The sequence below is a fragment of the Dama dama genome, chromosome 8, assembly GCF_033118175.1.
Source record: "Dama dama isolate Ldn47 chromosome 8, ASM3311817v1, whole genome shotgun sequence".
In the NCBI taxonomy this organism is placed as follows: Eukaryota; Metazoa; Chordata; class Mammalia; order Artiodactyla; family Cervidae; genus Dama; species Dama dama.
The window spans coordinates 6471763-6480614 of NC_083688.1; the positions used below are offsets into that span (position 1 = coordinate 6471763).

Below are 8852 nucleotides of genomic sequence, written 5' to 3' on the forward strand. Positions count from 1 at the left end.
TTATTTTAGGATAAAGTGAATATGTAATAATTGTTGAAACTGTCTGCATTGGGAATTTCCTGGCAGTCCAGTGGTTAGGACTCAGAGCTTTCACTGCTGAGGACACAGTTTCAATCCCTGGTCTGGGAACTAAGATCCCGCAAGCCTCACCGCAAGACCAAAAAAAAAAAAAAAAAACTATTAAGTGTATATAAGTTAAAAGCATGAATGCTGAAACCAGATTAATTGATGCAGGTCCCAGGTCCACTTACATTTGACTTGGGCACCTGTGCCTTAGTTTCCCATCTGTAAGTGAAAGTTGCTCAGTCGTGTCTGACTCTTTGCGATCGCATGGACTATACAGTCTGTGGAATTCTCCAGGCCAAAATACTGGAGTGGGTAGCCTTTCCCTTCTCCAGGGGATCTTCCCAACCCAGGAATCGAACCAGGGTCTCCTGCACTGCAGGCAGATTCTTTACCAGCTGAGCTACCAGGGAAGCCCCTTCCCATCTGTAACTTGGGTATAATAATAGTATCTACCTCCATAGAGGTAAGAGGATGAAATGAGATATTTTACATGAAAAGCTCAGCATCGAGCTGCCACAATTGTGTTTTCAATAAATGATATTCGTCATTAGGTATGACCATAGGGTCGTCAGGAGCAGTATACGAGATAATGCACAAAAGAAGTTAGTGCAGGGGGGACACAGCAAGTGCCCTCTAAGCAGCACATGTTGTCTCTGCTGTCACTTCTGGCCAAGAGGCTGTGGAGGACGGGGCTGTCATTCCCAGGGCCCACAGGTTCCCGGTCAGGCAGGCGTTTTCCCCACCGCCTGCAGGCCCCCAGCTTCACTCTCAACTTTTGAGAGCAGCATCTGATGCCCATTATAGATTGAGTTCCCCTAATCCACCCCAAGCCCTTTACCAGTTGTCAGCCGCTTATCAGCAATTAAGCTTCTGTTTTAGATGCCAAGACAGAAATACATTTTGCTGCTGAGTGGGGAGGCGTTCAGATGGGCTGTCAGACTCAAGTTCTTAATGTTCTTTTCAGTTTGGCAAAGACTTTCATAGACTTATGTGGACTGTTAAAACCACAAGGGACCCTAGAGAGGCCCATTTTATATGAGTGAAAACTGAGGCCAAGGAGCAGAGCCAGGTGAGCCAGAGGCAGAGGCAATATGCGTAGGGAGAGACCTACCCGTATTCATGTGAGGCTTGACAAACAGTGGGCAGCTGTGTAGAAACTGCTGCTGTTGTGTGTTAGTTGCTCAGGCGTGTCCAGCTCTTTTGCAACCTCATGGACTATAGCCCACCAGGCTCCTCTGCCATGGAATTTCTCAGGCAAGGATACTTGAGTGGGTTGTCATTTCCTTTTCCAGGGGATCTTCCAGACCTAGAGTTTGAACCCGTGTCTTCTGCATTGGCAGGGGGATTTTTTTTTACCCCTTAGCCACCAGGGAAAACCTGCACAGACAGGGGATATCCGGCCATGCCAGTTTCTTAGGATTCTTCTTTGCCTCCCTTTTTCTTCAGAGATAAGGATTCTCCTTCCCTCTGGGTAGAGAGAGGGCACCCCTTATTGAGGGTTTTATGGGAGCCTCTTTCAGGGAAGAAGGGTTAAGGAAGGAGGTCAGAAGGACTTTTCCTGCTTCCGGTATTTTCTCAGATCCTTCAGCTTAAAATATTCAATATGAAAAAAAAAAATATTCAATATGCCAGGGTGCCGTATTTGGGAGCAGTATGTCCTGAACCCCGCCCGGGGACCATTTTTAAGAAAAGGAAATAAATAAGCAACAAGGATATATTTTTATAAAATATATAGCACAGGGAAATGTAGCCACATTTTATAATAACTTTATTTCTTTATTTATAGCCACCCCACGTGGCTTGTGGGATTTTAGTCCCTCAATCAGGGATTGAACCCGGGCCCTCTGCAGTGACAGTTCAGAGGCCTAACCACTGGACCACCAGGGAATTCCATGTAATAACTTAAAAAGGTTTTTTTTTTAAATTTATTTGACTGCCCTGAGTCTTAGCTGTGGTGTCTGGGATCTAATTCCCTGACCAGGGATCGAGCCTGGGCCCCCTACATTGGGAGTGCAGAGTCTTAGCCACTGGACCACCAGGGAAGGCCCCCCCCCATAATAACTTTAAATGGAGTATAAATCTATAAAAATATTGAACCCACATACCTACGATCATTTTTATTTGTTTATTTCTTTATGTTTGGCTGCTCGGGGTCTTCGTTGCTGCCCACGGGCTTTCTCTAGTTGCAGCGACGGGGGCTCCTCTCTAGCTGTGGTGTGTGGGCTTCTCACTGGGGCGGCTTCTGTTGTTGCCGAGCACAGGCTCTAGGGCGTGCAGGCTTCAGGAGCTGCAGCACGCAGGCTCGAGACTGCAAGTTCAGTAGTTGTGGCGCATGGCCTAGTCGTCGCACGGCATGATCTTAGTTCCTCGACCAGGAACTGAACTCATGTCCTCTGCATTGGCAGGTGGATTCTTAACCACTGGACCACCAGGGAAGTCCAGGAGTCCCTAGGACAAAGGAGGCAAGAATATACAATGGAGAAAAGGCAATCTCTTCAACAAGTAGTGCTGGGAAAACTGGACCGTGACACATTAAACAATGAGGTTAGAACGTTTCCTCACATCATATACAAAAAAACCCTCAAAACAGGTTTACAGACCAAAATGAAAGACCTGAACCCACACAACTCCTAGAAGAGAACATGGGTGGAACGCTCTTTGACATAAATCGTAGCAAGATTTTCTTGGATCAGTCTCCAAAGGCAAAAGAAGTAAAAGCAAATGTAAACAAACGGGACTTAATTAAACTTAAAAGCTTGTGCACTGCAAAGGAAACCACCAACAAAATGAAAACAAAGCCTAGGGCATGGGAGAGAGTATTCGCAAATAATGTGACTGACAAGGGGTTAATATCCAAAATTTGATCAACAACTCCAACAACTCAATATCAAAATACACAAACAACCCAATCCAAAAATGAGCAGGAGAGTCGAATAGATACTTTTCCAAAGAATACATACAGATGGTCAACAGGCACAGGAAAAGATGCTCAGGGAATTCTCAAGCAGTCCAATGGTTAGGACTGCTGAGGGCCTGGGTTAAATCCCTGGTCGGGGAACTAAGATCCCGTAAGTCATGCAGTGGCAGCCAAAAGGGAAAAGGCAAAGACAGAGAAGAAACGACGTGTGACAACTCTAACAGAGATAGGCAAGTCAAAACCACAACGAGGTATCACCTTGTACATGTCAGGATGGCTATCATCAAAAAGAACATGGATAACAAAAGTTGGTGAGCTTGTGGAGGAAAGGGAACCCTCATACACTGTTGGTGGAGAACGTAAATTGGTGCAGCCACTGTGAAGAACAGTGTAGAGGTTCCTTAAAAAACTAAAAATAGGGCTAGCATACGATCCAGTAATCCCACTCCTGGGCATGCTGTTGTTCTTTTGCAGCCGCTCAGCCACGTCAGACTCTTTGTGGCCCCATGAACTGCAGCACACCAGGTTTCCCTGTCCTTCACTATGTCCCAGAGTTTGCTCAAACTCATGTCCATTGAGTCAGTATTGCTATCCAACCGTCTCATCCTCTGTCATCCCCTTCTCCTCCTGCCTTCAATCTTTCCCAGCAGAAGGGTCTTTTCAAATGAGTCAGCTCTTCGCATCAGGCAGCCAAAATATTGGAGTTTCAGCTTCAGCATCCGTCCTTCCAATGAATATTCAGGACTGATTTCCTTGAGGATGGACTGGTTGGATCTCCTTGCAGTCCAAGGGACTCTCAAGAGTCTTCTCCAACACCACAGTTCAAAAGCATCAATTCTTTGGCGCTCAGTTTTCCTTATAATCCAACTCTCACATCCATACATGACTCCTGGAAAAACCATAGCTTTGACTAGACAGAACTTTGTTGGCAAAGTAATGTGCTTCCTCAAATCAGGAAACAGAAGAGGAGGCCTGTCCCAAGGTTCTCCCCTCACCTTACACAGGGAAAGCGGGGATAGCTCAGGTCACCTTTAGCGCTGCTTTATTCCTTACCTTCTCTCCCAAGAACAACACTGTGATGGAGCTTTTGTTTAGTCTTTGCTGCATTTTGGACGAATGAAGAATTTAGCCCCAAAAATCCGATTTGGGGAAAACCTGTTCTAGGCCAGTTTCCAGGATATATCCAGCCCCAACCTCTGTCCTCCCACAGAAGGGGGCTGAGTTATCCCATTGTATGTATACACCATATATTGCTTATCCACTCATCTATCAATGGACGCTTGGGTTGCTTTCTCAAAGATAACTTTATTAGACTCTTTAAAAGAATTGCCATTTTAGACAGAAACCTCTTTAAAAGTTCATGTGTCCCAGCTCTACTATACGAGAAAGAAATTGGGTATGGAGTGGAAATCTCTAGACCTTTAGGCTTCAACTTAAGAATCAGAAGTCTTATAGGCTTTCTTAGCTTTGAGCTAAGAACCAGAAGTTCCAAATCCAAGTCCTAGTTTTGCTATCAAGGCAATTTTAATCTTCTAGGCCTGTTTCCTCACTTGTAAAGTGAGTGATGGTATAAGTAATTGTATCTTAATCCATGTGCTCATATTTTATTCCATACACATACCCATCATGTGCTAGTGAAGTTGCTCAGTCGTGTCTGACTCTTTGTGACCCCATGGACTGTAGCCTGCCAAGGCTCCTCCGTCCATGGGAGTTTCCAAGCAAGAATAGTGGAGTGGGTTGCCATTTCCTTCTCCACATTAATTGTGGTAGACAGCATAATTCTTTTTTTTTTTTTTAGTTTGGCTGCACCAGGCCTAAGTTGCAGCACTCAGGATCTTCCATCTTTTTTGCAGCATGCAAGATCTTTAGTTGCACTATGCGGGATCTAGTTCCCTGACCAGGGATCAAACCCTGGCCCCCTGCACTGGGAATGCAAAGTCTTAACCACTGGGCTACCGGGGAAGTCCTCAGTTCAGTTCAGTTCAGTTGCTCAGTCGTATCCGACTCTTTGCAACCCCATGAATCGCAGCACGCCAGGCCTCCCTGTCCATCACTAACTGCTGGAGTTTACTCAAACTCATGTCCATCGAGTCAGTGATGCCATCCAGCCATCTCATCCTCTGTCGTCCCCTTCTCCTCCCGCCCCCAATCCCTCCCAGCATCAGGGTCTTTTCCAATGAGTCAACTCTTCACATGAGGTGGCCAAAATATTGGAGTTTCAGCTTCAGCATCAGTCCTTCCAATGAACACCCAGGACTGATCTCCTTCAGGATGGACTGGTTGGATTTCCTTGCAGTCCAAGGGACTCAAGAGTCTTCTCCAACACCACAGTTCAAAAGCATCAATTTTTTGGCACTTAGCTTTCTTTACAGTCCAACTCTCACATCCATACATGACCACTGGAAAAACCATAGCCTTGACTAGACGGACCTTTGTTGGCAAAGTAATGTCTCTGCTTTTTAATATGCTATCTAGGTTGGTCATAGCTTTCCTTCCAAGGAGTTAGCGTCTTTTAATTTCATGGCTGCAGTCACCATCTGCAGTGATTTTGCAGCCCCCTAAAATAAAGTCTGACACTGTTTCCACTGTTTCCCCATCTATTTCCCATGAAGTGATGGGACCAGATGCCATGATTTTAGTTTTCTGAATGTTGAGCTTTAAGCCAACTTTTTCACTCTCCTCTTTCACTTTCATCAAGAGGCTTTTTAGTTCCTCTTCACTTTCTGCCATAAGCGTGGTGTCATCTGCATATCTGAGGTTATTGATATTTTTCTCGGCAATCTTGACTCCAGCTTGTGCTTCTTCCAGTCCGGCATTTCTCATGATGTACTCTGCATTTAAGTTAAATAAGCAGGGTGACAATATACAGCCTTGATGTACTCCTTTCCCTATTTGGAACCAGTCTGTTGTTCCATGTCCAGTTCTAACTGTTGCTTCCTGATCTGCATATAGGTTTCTCAAGAGGCAGGTCAGGTGGTCTGGTATGCCCATCTCTTTCAGAATTTTCCACAGTTTATTGTGATCTACACAGTCAAAGGCTTTGGCATAGTCAATAAAGCAGAAATAGATGTTTTTCTGGAACTCTCTTGCTTTTTCGATAATCCAGTTGGCAATTTGATATTGGCAATTTGATCTCTGGTTCCTCTGCCTTTTCTAAAACCAGCCTGAACATCTGGAAGTTCACAGTTCATGTATTGCTGAAGCCTGGCTTGGAGAATTTTGAGCATTACTTTACTATGGCAAGTCCTATGAGTATACAATTTCGATTCAGAATGAAGTCCTGTCCTTGTCACTTACTTGACCCTCCCACAGACCTCCTTCTCTGAATCTGTTCCTTTATCTGCCAGATGGGCTCAAAGAATCAAAATGAGGTCCTGGGTGACTTGCAAGTGCATACAGATGTGAGTCTCTATCGTGATCACCCTAAGGCTAGTTCAGCGTCTGCTGTGGAGCTCTATTTGTGAAGGGGAGAGGGTGGTCTGAGCCAAAGAGATGTGACATCACCCTTCGCAGTCACACAGGAAACAGGGGACCGTATGTGAGACAAAGAGACTGTGTACGGGAGGAGCATACTGAGTTTAAGATTTTTCAGGGCAAGGGTCTGAGCTGGAGGCAGATCGGATGTTGAGGGGATGGGGGTAAAGGTAACACAGCTGTCAAGATGCGCTAAAGTGAGGGGCCCTTGGTGACATAGCCTTGGGGGGCTGAGCTTTCCTGAGGGCTGGGATGGAAGGCAAAGACCCCCCACCCTCTCCTCCCTCAGTCTGCCCCCCCCACCAACCCTGCCGCTGGCTGCTTCCCTTCCCCAGTTCCCCCAGGGCTCTGGCCTTTCTACAGTCACTTTTACAGTTGCTGGTGAGAATGGTTTCTCTTCTGGTGTGACTGGCCCAGGGTTTTCTGGCTTTCACATGTCAGAACATGTGCCGGCATCCTCACGCAGGGAGGCCCTCTCCACTATGTCCCAATACCTCTACTTACATTCCAGAAACATCAGGCAATCATCTAGTTCCAGTCCTACAGGTTTTTTTTCCCCCTTTCTCAACACTCAAGCCTCAAATAATATCTTTGAGATCATTTTGGGGTGCATTCAAAAGGAACACACTCAAAAAGCTGGATGGCTTTCTCTCATTCACTCACTCATCAAACTTCCAGAGAGCCCCTCCTTTGGGCCAAGTTTTGTGCTAGGCCAGGGTTTCCCTGGGATCCCCAGGTGGCATGATGGTAAAGAATCTGCCTGCCAATGCAGGAGCTGCAAGAGACTCGGGTTGGATCCCTGGGTCAGGAAGAGTCCCCGGAGAAGGAAATGACGACCTACCCCAGTATTCTTGCCTGGGAAATCCCACGGACAGAGGAGCCCGGTGGACTACAGTCCACGGGGTCACAAAGAGTCGGACACACACATGGTGTGCGTGTCACAGGGGAAATGGTCAGGAAGCATGTCACAGGGGACATGGTCGCCTCAGGCTCCAAGAGGTCAGGGAAGGGCTAAGACTTGAAAGAGAAGTAGAAATTAGCCAGGTAAAGAGCCAGGAGGCTGTAATGGGAGTGCGGAAAATCATTTCAGACAGAAAGGATAGCATGGGCAAACATTCTGTGGTTTGGGGGAGCGCAGGCTTAAGAAAGACCAGAGTGACTGGAGTTCAGAAAAGAAGAGGCTAGAGCAAGGGGAAGTAGAGGCCAGGCCAGGCTTCATAAGTCAAGGCAAACATTTTTTAAGCAGCAATGGGAAACCACTGATGTGTGTTAAACAAGACATGAGGTTTCTCAGTGTGATGTGCCAAGCCGAAGACTTCTCCCCCAAATGCCAATAGTCTGAGAGCACTCTGGTTTGGCTGCAGTGGTCCAAAAGGGTCTTCGAGATTGTCTGAAATAATCCCCTCCTGCGGGACTTTGCTGATGGTCCAGTGGTTAAGATGCTGCGCTGCCAATGCCGGGGGCATGGGTTTGTTCCATGGTCAAGGAGCTAGGATGGATCCCACGTGCCGTGCAGACAGCCCAAAGATTAACAGTCTCTGTCCACGCTCCTCTGTGTGCCTCCCTTGTACAGGCCCTTGAGTCCTGGTGTTGGCGATATCACCAGTGCTCAGATGCTCCGTTGTATCCCACTCTTTGAGACCCCATGGACTGTATGTAATATAGCCTACAAGTCTCCTCTGTCCATGGGATTCTCCAGGCCAGAATACTGAAGTGGGTAGTCATTCCCTTCTCCGGGGGATCGTCCTGACCCAGTGATCAAACCCACATCTCTTAAGTCTCTTGCCTGGGCAGACGGATTCTTTACCTCTAGCACCACCTGGGAAGCCCAGCTACATCACGAAATAGGCCTCAAAGCTGAATGATTTCTGTGGTATCTCTGGAAGCTTTGGAAACTTTAGGGCCAAAGCAGGGGCTAGGCAGAGCCTGAATTTGGAGAGGCTGAGACTGGGTCTCATGCATCTTTGCATCCCTCACTGAGGAGTTAAAGGATTATTATTAAAGGATTCTTTTCAAAAAAGGGTAAAATCATAATGTGCATCTAGGTATAAAATGAACACATGTTAGAGATTTCATTTAACTCATTACCAGTGAAGGAACTGGTAAGATGTTACAACTAGTTTAAAGGAGAATCCAAAGAACAGACATATTTATTGATCAAGAATATTGACATAAATGCCCAAATGGAAGACAAATCAGCTTCTTCCACAGGGAAGGAATAAAATCCATGGAGTGTTGGCCAGACAGAACTTGCGTGTTGATAGACCAGAACTATTTTACTTTGCTCTCAGTTCTCTACTATTTACAGAGCTATAAAGTAGTTCAAAGGCAATAAAAAGCTAGAATTTCCAGCTAGACAGCATGGAAAGCTTGCACCAGACCAGCGTCAGCTTTT

The 8852-nt window shown here is 46.2% G+C and overlaps 1 non-coding gene across 1 annotated transcript; it reads right to left on the reverse strand.

Annotated features, from left to right (window-relative positions):
* Window positions 1-2035: 2035 nt before the first annotated feature.
* Window positions 2036-2108, reverse strand: TRNAG-CCC (transfer RNA glycine (anticodon CCC)). The gene has a single exon. It is a non-coding gene; the product is annotated as a tRNA-Gly (tRNA).
* Window positions 2109-8852: the final 6744 nt, after the last annotated feature.